Genomic DNA, 10540 nt, shown 5'->3' with positions numbered 1-10540 from the left:
GTAGCTCTAAATTATCAAGTATTTTTAAGCATTTTGATAAAATCTAATTTCAGTCTATATTGTACTCTGTTTACATATTGAAATAAGAATATGAAAACAAATAAAAATTACATGCTTTTTTTTTTTTTAAAAGAATAAAAATATTTTCTGTTCCAAAAGCACTGATTGTGCCTCTTTGTGCTGCTGCATTTATAATTTTAGGTTAGTTCATTTGTGTATGTTTTTTTTTTGCCCTTCTTAAATGAAATAATCATTTGATATAATATTTTATATTAAAATAGGTTTGATGTCCTGAAGTTTAAGTGTAGTAAATAAGAAAAAACAGAAGAAATTTAAGGGGTAAATCAATTTAAACTACTGCACAAACATGTTTTATTTTGATTTCTTTGTTACTTTTACTGTAATTAGATTTTAAACAATCAATATAAATATTGTGTTTTATATGATAGGTTTTAAATACTCGTACTGCTGCAAATAAGAAAGCAGATTTGGAGCAAATTTTAGACCTTTCCCCCCATTTTTATACATAGAAAATTGGAATCAAGCGGAAGTTTCAGCTGAAATCTTTAAGAAACTCCTTACTGTTTTTCCTGTCCCGCCATAATGATGCCAGTAGGCTTTCCGAAGAGTTTTACAAGACATTATCTAATTTAAGTAGAATTGATCAGTGAAGAAAAAAATTATTGGTTGCAGTAAGAAGGAGACTTCTCAATATCTAATGGCACAATGAGAAGTCCAAAGACAGGAAAGACACATTTAATTTGCGTAATAATCCTATTAAAAAGCAAAAAAAAAAAAGTGCTAGCTTTATAGGTTATTTTTACCCTAAGATATAACATAGAGTCTTGAAGCATTATTCAAAGAAAAGTTCAGCTAGACATTGTCTTTTAGGAATGTTTTTTTTTAAGTTAGGTGGCTTGAAGAAAAAACAAGTACATGTAAATTGTTGAAATCTACTTTGTATCCATGTATAAAAAATGGTTCAAGTGTCTGTGCCCCCATTGAGGAAAACATTAACAGCTACTATGTATCTGAACGTTTTAAAGCTAAATTCCTGCCACTAGTTGTGTGTATCTTGACTCACCAGTAGGTGGCGGTGTGTAGCTACAGTTCTCTCCACTCTTACTCGTACTGATCTCACATCCTCAGGTTTGGTACAACTGGTTGTCATTTCGCCGTTAGATGGCGCTGTATGACTACTTTTATCTTTGCTCCCACGTTGTTTTAGTCACATACTACACATAACCCAATTCGACAATGTGCAATGCCAACTATTAGATAACCAGAGGGAAACGATAATAATAGTAATAAAAATGAAACGGTTATTGCATGCTTCGGGATATATTGTTCTTTTTTAGCATAACTGAACTCATTCTGGAGGTGGCAGCATGATGCTGTGTTGGAGAGACAGAAACGTAAAAAGCTTTATTGTTTTAAAAGAGAAGAAAGAAAACTTTAATATTAGTTTCTTCACTTCAAAACAGTTTCTTCATCTGGTTGTGTTATGCCATCTCACCAATAGATGGCACTAGCTAGCAGCAATTGCTCCCATTTTTGTTTTCCCCCTCACATCCTCCACTTTGACAGAACGTCATTTGCTTGATAAATTTATTTCAAATAATCCAATTCGGTATTCTCCAATGTATATGAGCAGTTGATCTTATCTGTATTCTTTATGTTTCTGTTTACCTTGTGCTGCAGAAGGCTGCCATGTTGTGTGTGTGTGATTTTATTTGTCACCAAGAGGTGCTCCTGCTTAATTAACAGGCATCACACAGAGAAAAGACGAAAACCCACAAGGAATATTTGCATTTTCTGAACTACAGCAAGGAACTATTAACACAAAAATCACTTCTAACAGTTTTTGCGTGCTTTGAGGAATATGTTTTTTTTTTTTCAGTTTTAATCTAACTCCTTCTAGGCTCATTTTGCTGCCTCATTAATATCCCTGCCAAGTGCAGCAAGGGCAATACAACACAAATAACTTCTTCTCACTGAACATTAAGGTCTAATTGGAAGTTAATGAGCTGTCCTTCGGTTGCTGAAAGAGAATCTGGAGATTAGCTCTAGGCTCCATGTTTGATGTGAGTTATTTATAACTAGAAATATGATTGTAAAGATCAGTTAAGGAGTATTTCATTTTTGCGATTTGAGAGTAAAGCAGTGACATACAGGTGATTAGTATTTGAGTATTTGCAGGTAAATGAATAGGGGGAGGGAAATGCACCTTGGGATATATACGTGTATTCTCTTTTATCATGATAGAAATTGTGCTTTGAAGTACTGCACTCACTTTTATGCATGCATGTTTAATTGTGTATTTATAAATAAACACATTTCTAGCATCTTCTCTGTTAAAACCTTGTACAGAAATTGTCCTTTTTAAATAACAGCTATTAGCTTTTTTTTTTTTTTTTTTGTAAATGTGTGATATTACCTCAGGGTGTTCATGAGATGCAGAACAGTCTGTTGTTGCAAGTTTTATTAACAGAATGTGCAACAATGTGGAAAAGGTGCAACATCTAACAGTAAGACATCTGTAGTAAGAAACATGGAGATTGGGTGCATCCTTTAGCATTATTGTTATTATTAGCAATATAATGCATCATATTTGATCCAGTTGTGTGAAACTTGTCAAATCTGACCTTTTTTTTTAAGTCACTGCACCTATCGAATGAGGACATTGGATTTCTGCAGGCTGCTTGTTTTTCCATCATGTTTTTCTCTCCGAGTTTCTGCTACCGAGTTGCTCATCTTGTCAGCGGAGCATCTCTGCATCAAGCCTGTCAGGCTGCAGAGCGCGTGCACTGCTGCACGCTGCGACCAGCCTACTGTTCCCATGGATACTCGCTGCTGACACCACCAGAACTGTGTAGGCTCGTTGAAGATATAATTAATAAAGGATTAGAGGCAAAGGTAGCATGGGGCTCAGTATAAGAAACCTCATCATACAGTTACTATAATTGGCACCCTTTGTGTGTGCATGCGTATGTGTGTGTGTGTGTGTGTGCGTGTGCGTGTGTGTGTGTGTGTGGGGGTGTGTGTGTGTGTGTGTGTGTGTGTGTGTGTGTGTGTGTGTGTGTGTGTGTGTGTGGATGCCACAGGAAAAGTTAGAGGAAAATAACCATGCACTGACTGTCTGCTACATTTATCTTCTTGACAAGCAATTTGCTCTAAATATGTTTTCTTGGTTGGTGTTTCAGAATGTTTTCTGAAAGTAATTTATTTGGACCATCAGAAACACGTCGGTGCCTCAATGCCCAAACTGAATATGAGGGTCAGTCACTTAGCATAATTAAGTGGCTCAATATTCAGTTCTAAGATACTCCTATTTGTGTCTTAAATGAAATACACCCAATTTAAGATGCATTAGCGTAGAACAAAAGAAAACATTACTTTCCATTGTTGTGTTTTCCTGAATTAACATAGAGTGACTAATGAGACATACAGTAGAAGCAACCTGAAACAGTTGCTGAAAAAGTAAAGGAAAGGTGCAGACGAAATGCTTGTTTTTTTTAAGATTGACGATGCGCTTGGTGATGTATGTGTTTGGGAACACTGTGGCTTATTTTAAAGCTTGTTTGTTCAGGAGGCGCATGCCTTGTGGAAGTCCAGATGGTAACTGGCTTTACTTGCAAAAGTCTTTTATGTATGTTGAACTTTGTTTTTGCATTTTGTCACATAACAACCAGAAACTAAACTACCATGCTTTTTGTTAAAAAAAAAAAAAAAAATCAGATAAGTGGAAGTTTAATGTTTCATGGTTTTCTAAGGTTTTTGGAAATAATTCCCTTTGCTCTGACATCCCTTAACACAATCCAGTGCAACCAGTTACCATCACAAGTCACTTAAGGGCCACCGTCCCCTCAAGACACAATTATTAGTTTTGCACGCCATACATCTGTCAAAGAGGAATTTTATTGTTGCAGAAAAGCCAAACAGAAGTATTTATTGGAATTTGCTAAAAGCCAGATGCTCTGGTTAGCCAGAGCTCAACTTTCTGAGAAAGAAAAAACAAGATATAAAACTTCACATCACACACCAAAAACTCAAAGTGAAACATAATAGTGGCAGAATCATCATTAGTGGACATTTATTGGTACGCTTTAGATCTAATAGTGCTCAATCTTGGATTTAGGTTTCCCTGACATAAATCCAATAAGGAATCAGTGGCAAAACTAGAATATGTATTTTTTGCATATGCTTTCAACTCAGTCTGACTGAGTTTTTAATACTTTGAAAAGGAGAATGGTGTCTTAAATCGTGCAAATCTAGCAGAATATTGATCATAAAAGCAGAAATGAGGCCCATTGCAACTTTGGAGGAGCAGCAGAGGTTCATAACTGTGGTGAGAGAACATTGACAGGAGAGCCATTAGTCATCCACTCTGTGAATGTTGCCTTTACTGAGCAGTGGCAAGAAGAAAGCCTTAAGAAGACCAGCTTGTATGTATGTGGTTTTCAGAGCAAACGCAACGAGGTACTTTGTTTAGATGACTGTGATTCAAAACTCCAGAGCAAAAGTGGAACAGAGTATGCAAAAAAAGGCATTGAGCTGAAATGGAGGTTAACCTTGCAGCAGGTTGCCCCTAAATAAACAGCTAGAGCCACAATGGATTAGTTTGATCAAACCAAGGCAACAAATTATACATAACTCTGCTGTTAGGCTGTCAAAAACTGTGAAATGGTTAAGCCTTTCTTCTAAAACGTCTCGCCAGCACATTTTCAGGAATATAAAAAAAGTAATTAATCAACTGATTAATTCTGCTTCATATGCTCATGCTGCTGGGTATTTTTAACTTAAGACTGCTAGCAGGGTAAAAAAAAGTGCAGAATTTGTGAAGTGGAGGAGGAGTGTGTGAAATCTAAGACCTTAAACTTTGCTTGAAACAACCTAAAATCAAAACAGTGTTCTTCTTTCCTGCCTCGTGTTACCGGAGTTGGATTCTCTGCTGCAGATCGCTCATTTCCCCCGAAACTCTCCGAGCTGCGAAGACGGTTAACGCTCATGGTAACAGCTCAGTTAATCTGCTGCACGATGCTGCACCCACCATTTGTTGTGAGACTCAGTTGTTGGAGCGCTGTAAGTGATGTGACAGGCTCTGTTGACTGAACACTGTGCTATGATAATGACATGTATTGAGGTCAGCTGTTCCCCTCCTCTGTATCCTATAGACACATCATCTGTGCGTTCACTTCAAACTCATCTGCTTCACAGCTGATTGAGACGCTGCAAAAAAATAAAAATAAGTAAAATATATGAACAAGTTTACATTCCTGTCATCTCTTGTCAGACACAGAACTTGCCGAGGTTAAACCATACAATGATTTCTCTGCGTGGTGGTGATGACACAGACGGCAGTCAAGTAGCTACAGATTCTCCTCACTTTTGCCGTTTATGTGCTTCTGTAATTGCTGTCTCGCTAATACTATTGCACATCCAAAAGTATTTTCTGTGGAAACTTTATCCTCACACTCACAAGAGAGCGCTGGCTCTCATTCAATTTGGCCAGTTCTCATTTGATTTGCACAGCGTGACCGTCTGAAAGCCAGGCGACAGGTCCGGAGGCATCGGCGAGGGGTCTCGGCACGAGATGGATTAGTGACGCCACGTCGACACTCTGTTCTTATCTCGAGTTTTTCCACCAGCACACCTGTTAGCCATTATTGATGGACTCGGTTCAGAAACAAGGCCCAGTTGGTGCGTAAGCCCCTCCTTCCCACCCTGCCCTCCCCACTCCGTTCGCAAACTTGAACATCCGGCGTGCAGACGTGAAAATGAGAACAGGTTAAGTGACTCTCAGGAGAGGCTTCCAGCAATCTGAAATCAATCACGCCGTTCGTGTTCCCGAAGAAGGCTGATTGGGCTTCCTGATGTTCTCCGCTGAGCTATTAATTCACTGACACGAAATGTCAGCTTGCGTTGGAAAAAAAAAAAAAAAAACATTAAACGGTGCTGAAAGGAAATAAAAGATTCCTTTGTGTTCCTATTCTTAAAAAAATGATTCCTGGCATACCTTTTGTCTCTGCCAGGCAGTGGCTTGCACAAGCAGTCAACAGTTGAACGTTTCCACATTTGTCACGTTACCACCTTCAACATCAATGTTTTTTTTGTTTAGTTTTTTATGAGAATTTTATGTGACAGACCAACACAAAGTAATGTATAGTCATAGACGGGGAAAGGTTATACTGGCTTTTGTTGTTGTTTTTTTTACTCGTAAAATTCAGAAAAATATTTTCAAGCATTTGCATTCAGCTTTCTTTACTCTGATACCCATAAATAAAATCTATTCCAACCAAATGTCCTCAACAAGCTCATCGCCACATGTACAGCGGTTCGACCTAATCGTGGTACAATCGTACCGATTTTTCTATGGTACGTAATTACAAATTATTCACGAAAAAATCGGCCATTTATGACATTTGGAACACCATATCTATAATATTCCTACAAAATTACCACCTGAAAATACCTGAAATACTTCATCCCAATGCTACTTGGGGTTGGCTGTACACCAAAGAAAGTAGATAATATTAAAACTGCTTGGCTTCAAGATTGTGCTAAGGTAGTTTCTTAATGGTTAATAGAGTATAGTTGAGGTTTTAACAGTTAAAATTGGCAGTTGCATGCATTTCCAAAAACCTGGTTTATATGAAACAACAATAAAGCCACTGTTTAAGATAACGGCATAAAAAGTGTCCACCACAGTAAAGGTGGAGTAAACGTCATCTGGTCAGGTGGCACATCACCCTAAAAACACCATCCGCAACGCCAAACACAGTGGGGGCGACATCATGCTGAGGAGCTGCTTTTCTTCAGCATGGGTCACAGTGGAAAAACTTGGTTAAAAACATGGTAAAGCTAATAAAAGACTTTGGACTAATTGAGAATCTGAAGCAAGCATTGAAAACTGCTGGTCATAAATGTTTTCAATCACATCTCTGATCTTTTGTTTAAGAGGATCAAAATGTCCAAAACTGGCAGAGAACAACAAAACGCTTGCAGTTGAACTTGGGAGCAAATTTGGTTCTCTGCGCATTAAGTCAGGCTGAAAACAGATGCACACATCACAAAGTTTTGTTTGCAAAAACTGTTAAAAACACATTTTCCTTTTTTTTGCTCTATTACTCAAAATCCCACTAAAATATATTAATGTTTGTGGTTGTAACTTGACTAAACGTGAACGTGAAAGTGAATAAGTTCTCAAACCGATGTGCGAACCGCACGTCTGTGCAGTCGGACTCCTCGTTTCTAAGAAGAACTGTGTGTACCTTCCTGTCCATTCAGCATGTAGCAGGAGGCTGTGAGGACAGACCGGGGAGCAGAGACGACACATTCTGCCATAGTAACAGCTGACAGCTGAGCTGCACACAGTCATACTACTTCATAGCCGGAGCTGATCCGATTTGGCATTTAGTGTGCTCTGCAGCTTTAGCTAGAGGTGCAGAACGTGGCCCACGCTTGGGTTCCGACCAGCCTGTGGAGCCACACTACCGGCCTCTGAGGGGAAAGCAAAGTGCAACCACCAAGCAGGCGAGCATCACCAATTATCTCCACCTCTTCGCTTGTAGCAGGAATCCATTTCAGCACCATTACTTCTGGGCAGCCACGGGCTGACAGTCTCTCTCGTCAGGGTGATACCTCTAAATTGGCTCCCACCCCTCTCCTCCTCCTGAGATTGAAAAGAGATTATTAAAGACATTCATCATAAAAGCAGCGCGAGCCTGTCTGGAAAGTGGGGAAAATGGTGAAAAATGGGAGCAGGACGACGACGGGAACGAGGGGAAGGGATATAGAGACATGAGTGAGCGGAAGGCTTGGCGCTTCTCTGTGGCGCCAGACAGGGAGGTCCCAGGGGTGAGTCGGTCGGACTGGTGCAGCAGGCAGGGTGTGGGGCCCAATCTGAGGCAGCGCATGCGCACAACGGGCCCCCGAGCCGCGGCTTAAACCCCCACATATTGGATGCAGAGCTAATGATACCCCTGGAGACCGAAAGAGTCCAACTCCTAACATGGCGAGATGTGCTGTACGGTACATTGTCCCCGTCTGATCCAGTTCGTTCTCGCGGGAAAAGCCTGTGTGAAAGCAGGACGACGTGAAGGCACGCTGCTCGATTTAACACCAAGACGTCACATTTTAGAACAATCATCTGGAAAATCAACACTCTAAAAAAGACCAAGAAGTTGGAACAGAGTTCTTCTCCCTTGTGTTCAACTTATTAAATTTCCACCCCACTATATTGAACATACACTTTGAGTTGGGGGCTCACTTTGAGACTCCCCAGACCCCCCTTCTCAGTGTGTGTGGTATTTTATTTCTGTCATGCCGCCGCGGCTCACTTGCCAATCCCGGTCTCTCGCTCCTCTCCTCCCAGGCAGGCAGACTAAGAGAGGTGTTATTGATGCAGTTATGCAACCACCTGAATATTGATGAACACTAAAGCGACACTATGCCCATATGAATACGTTCTCCATCGCAGGAAAAGCTGTCTTCATGGTACGGAGTGATACGCGGCAGCCAGAAAGTGATTGAATTTGGAGTTGCGAGGAGTAATTGGTAATGTGATGTAATGTTGTAGAGCAAATGTAACAGCGGTCATGCTTTCCAAGCTCAGTCAATATACACTTTGCATTCAATTCACGTCAGAACATTAATTTACAGCGCTGAGAAGATAACAGGATGAGAAGATAACTATTAGGAACTCCATAATTAGTCATATTAGAAGCTAAAATTGTGATTAAAGTGATTAGAATATTACCTGTGAAGTTAATATTATATTTGAAGTCTTGTTTATTTTAAAACATCACGTTTATTGTGGTTCTAATAATTGTGTTAAAATATCAATTTCATCGGATGTAAAAAAAAAAAACAGACTTTGATAAATATTTTCCCTCATCCTGTACAATTATAGTAAACAAATTTACTGGAGCAAAATGAACATTAAAAATAGAAATCTTCAATAACTCCTGCTGCATAAATACAGCACACTCCTAACCTAACACTTTCCTGAAGCACTTTCTGATTCAGTTTCAGTCTTCTTGGGTTCACACCCCCAATCAATTATAGCAAATTTGATTAACCCAAATTAAAATTCTGCTGTCCTTGCAGGACTTTCTTCAAATACCTCATTAATTTTCTCATTAGCATATTTCAGCAAAAGCTGTAAAGGATATTAAAAAAAATGACATTAGTGTTAAAATCAGTCAGGAGAAGTGGATCATTTCCACAGCAGTGTACAGTGGGTGCCATATTGAAGGCTGCCATCAATATTTGGGGAAAATATGGGACCAGATTGATGTTAGCAATACCAGACATTTCCTCAATACTGATCAAAAGGTGAGAATGAAACTGGTGAGAGAGACAGCAGGGATGCTGAGAGTGACTCTGAAGAAGCAATTATGTGACAAAAAGCTCCCGTGTTTCCGATTTGTCCGGACAAACAAGAACGGCTGCAAGATTAAATGTATTTCTTTCAAAGAAAACATCCAGGACTGGCAAAGATCCCCTTGAGGGAAAATGTTTTCTGATTTGATCAAATATAACTTAAACTTTGGCCCATAGTTTCATTAACTAGTTGGCACACTGAACCTCACTGAAAGAACAATAAGATAAACGGTGGAGGCAGCATCATACTCTGGGGATTCTTCCTCAGTCGAGTTAGGTTTGGTTTAAGATTGACAAAGTTATTCATTGAAAAACCAGTCAGCTTTGGCTCAACACCATCATCCATCCGTCTTCTAGAAAGCTCAATATGAAGAGGAACTTCATTTTTCAGCATCACAGTAAGTTCAAATTTAGCGAAATCCACAATGATTCACATTCATGGCAGATTTAGAGTTACAGTTATTCTTACTTCGTCAAGAAATGTTAGATATTTATCAGAAGGAATTAAAACAACGTAAACAAAGTCCCCATTAAAAAACTAATTTATTTTTTAAGATTAATTGTATCTTTCTTTTTTTAAATTATCCCACCCAGTTGCACACTTCTTATTTCTCCAGTTACCTTTAACTTGCTGCTGTTATATTTGAATTTCTCCACGGTCATGCATGGGAACTCTCCAGACACTCCTCTGCTTCCTCCCGTTGTCCAAAAACATGACTGTTAAGTTGAACGGCTAAACGATAAGGAGTGAGAAAGTGTGTGTGTGTGTAGCTGTGTGTGTTACATGTCTCGTGTTGCCATGTTGACCAGGGATGTACCCCGCCTCTCGCCCAGTGACCTTACACGGATAAGTAGGTAGACGCAATCGATGGATGTTGAAAAGTAGTTATTCCGTTCTAATTAATTTAAAAAATAAAAAACAACTTTATTGGCATCAGAGCAAACACACACTTCCCCCTGTATCCATTCTGTGCTGCTCCTTCAGTTTCCCTCAGCACTTAGGCTCCTGCTTCTTGCAGCTGATGGTTCCTATTCTACAATCACTCCTCTCTTTAAACATACTCCCTTTCAGCTTTTTCTTCTTTTGTTTAGATCCTTCCATCATGCTGCTGCTTGTTTAGGTTAATTTTCCCTGTGCTCAACCTGAGATCTCATT

The sequence above is a fragment of the Poecilia reticulata genome, chromosome 21 (assembly GCF_904066995.2).
Source record: "Poecilia reticulata chromosome 21, P_reticulata-male-v2, whole genome shotgun sequence".
NCBI classification, from domain to species: Eukaryota; Metazoa; Chordata; class Actinopteri; order Cyprinodontiformes; family Poeciliidae; genus Poecilia; species Poecilia reticulata.
The sequence above is the reverse complement of the archived record's forward strand: the minus strand, read 5'-3'. Positions refer to the sequence as shown.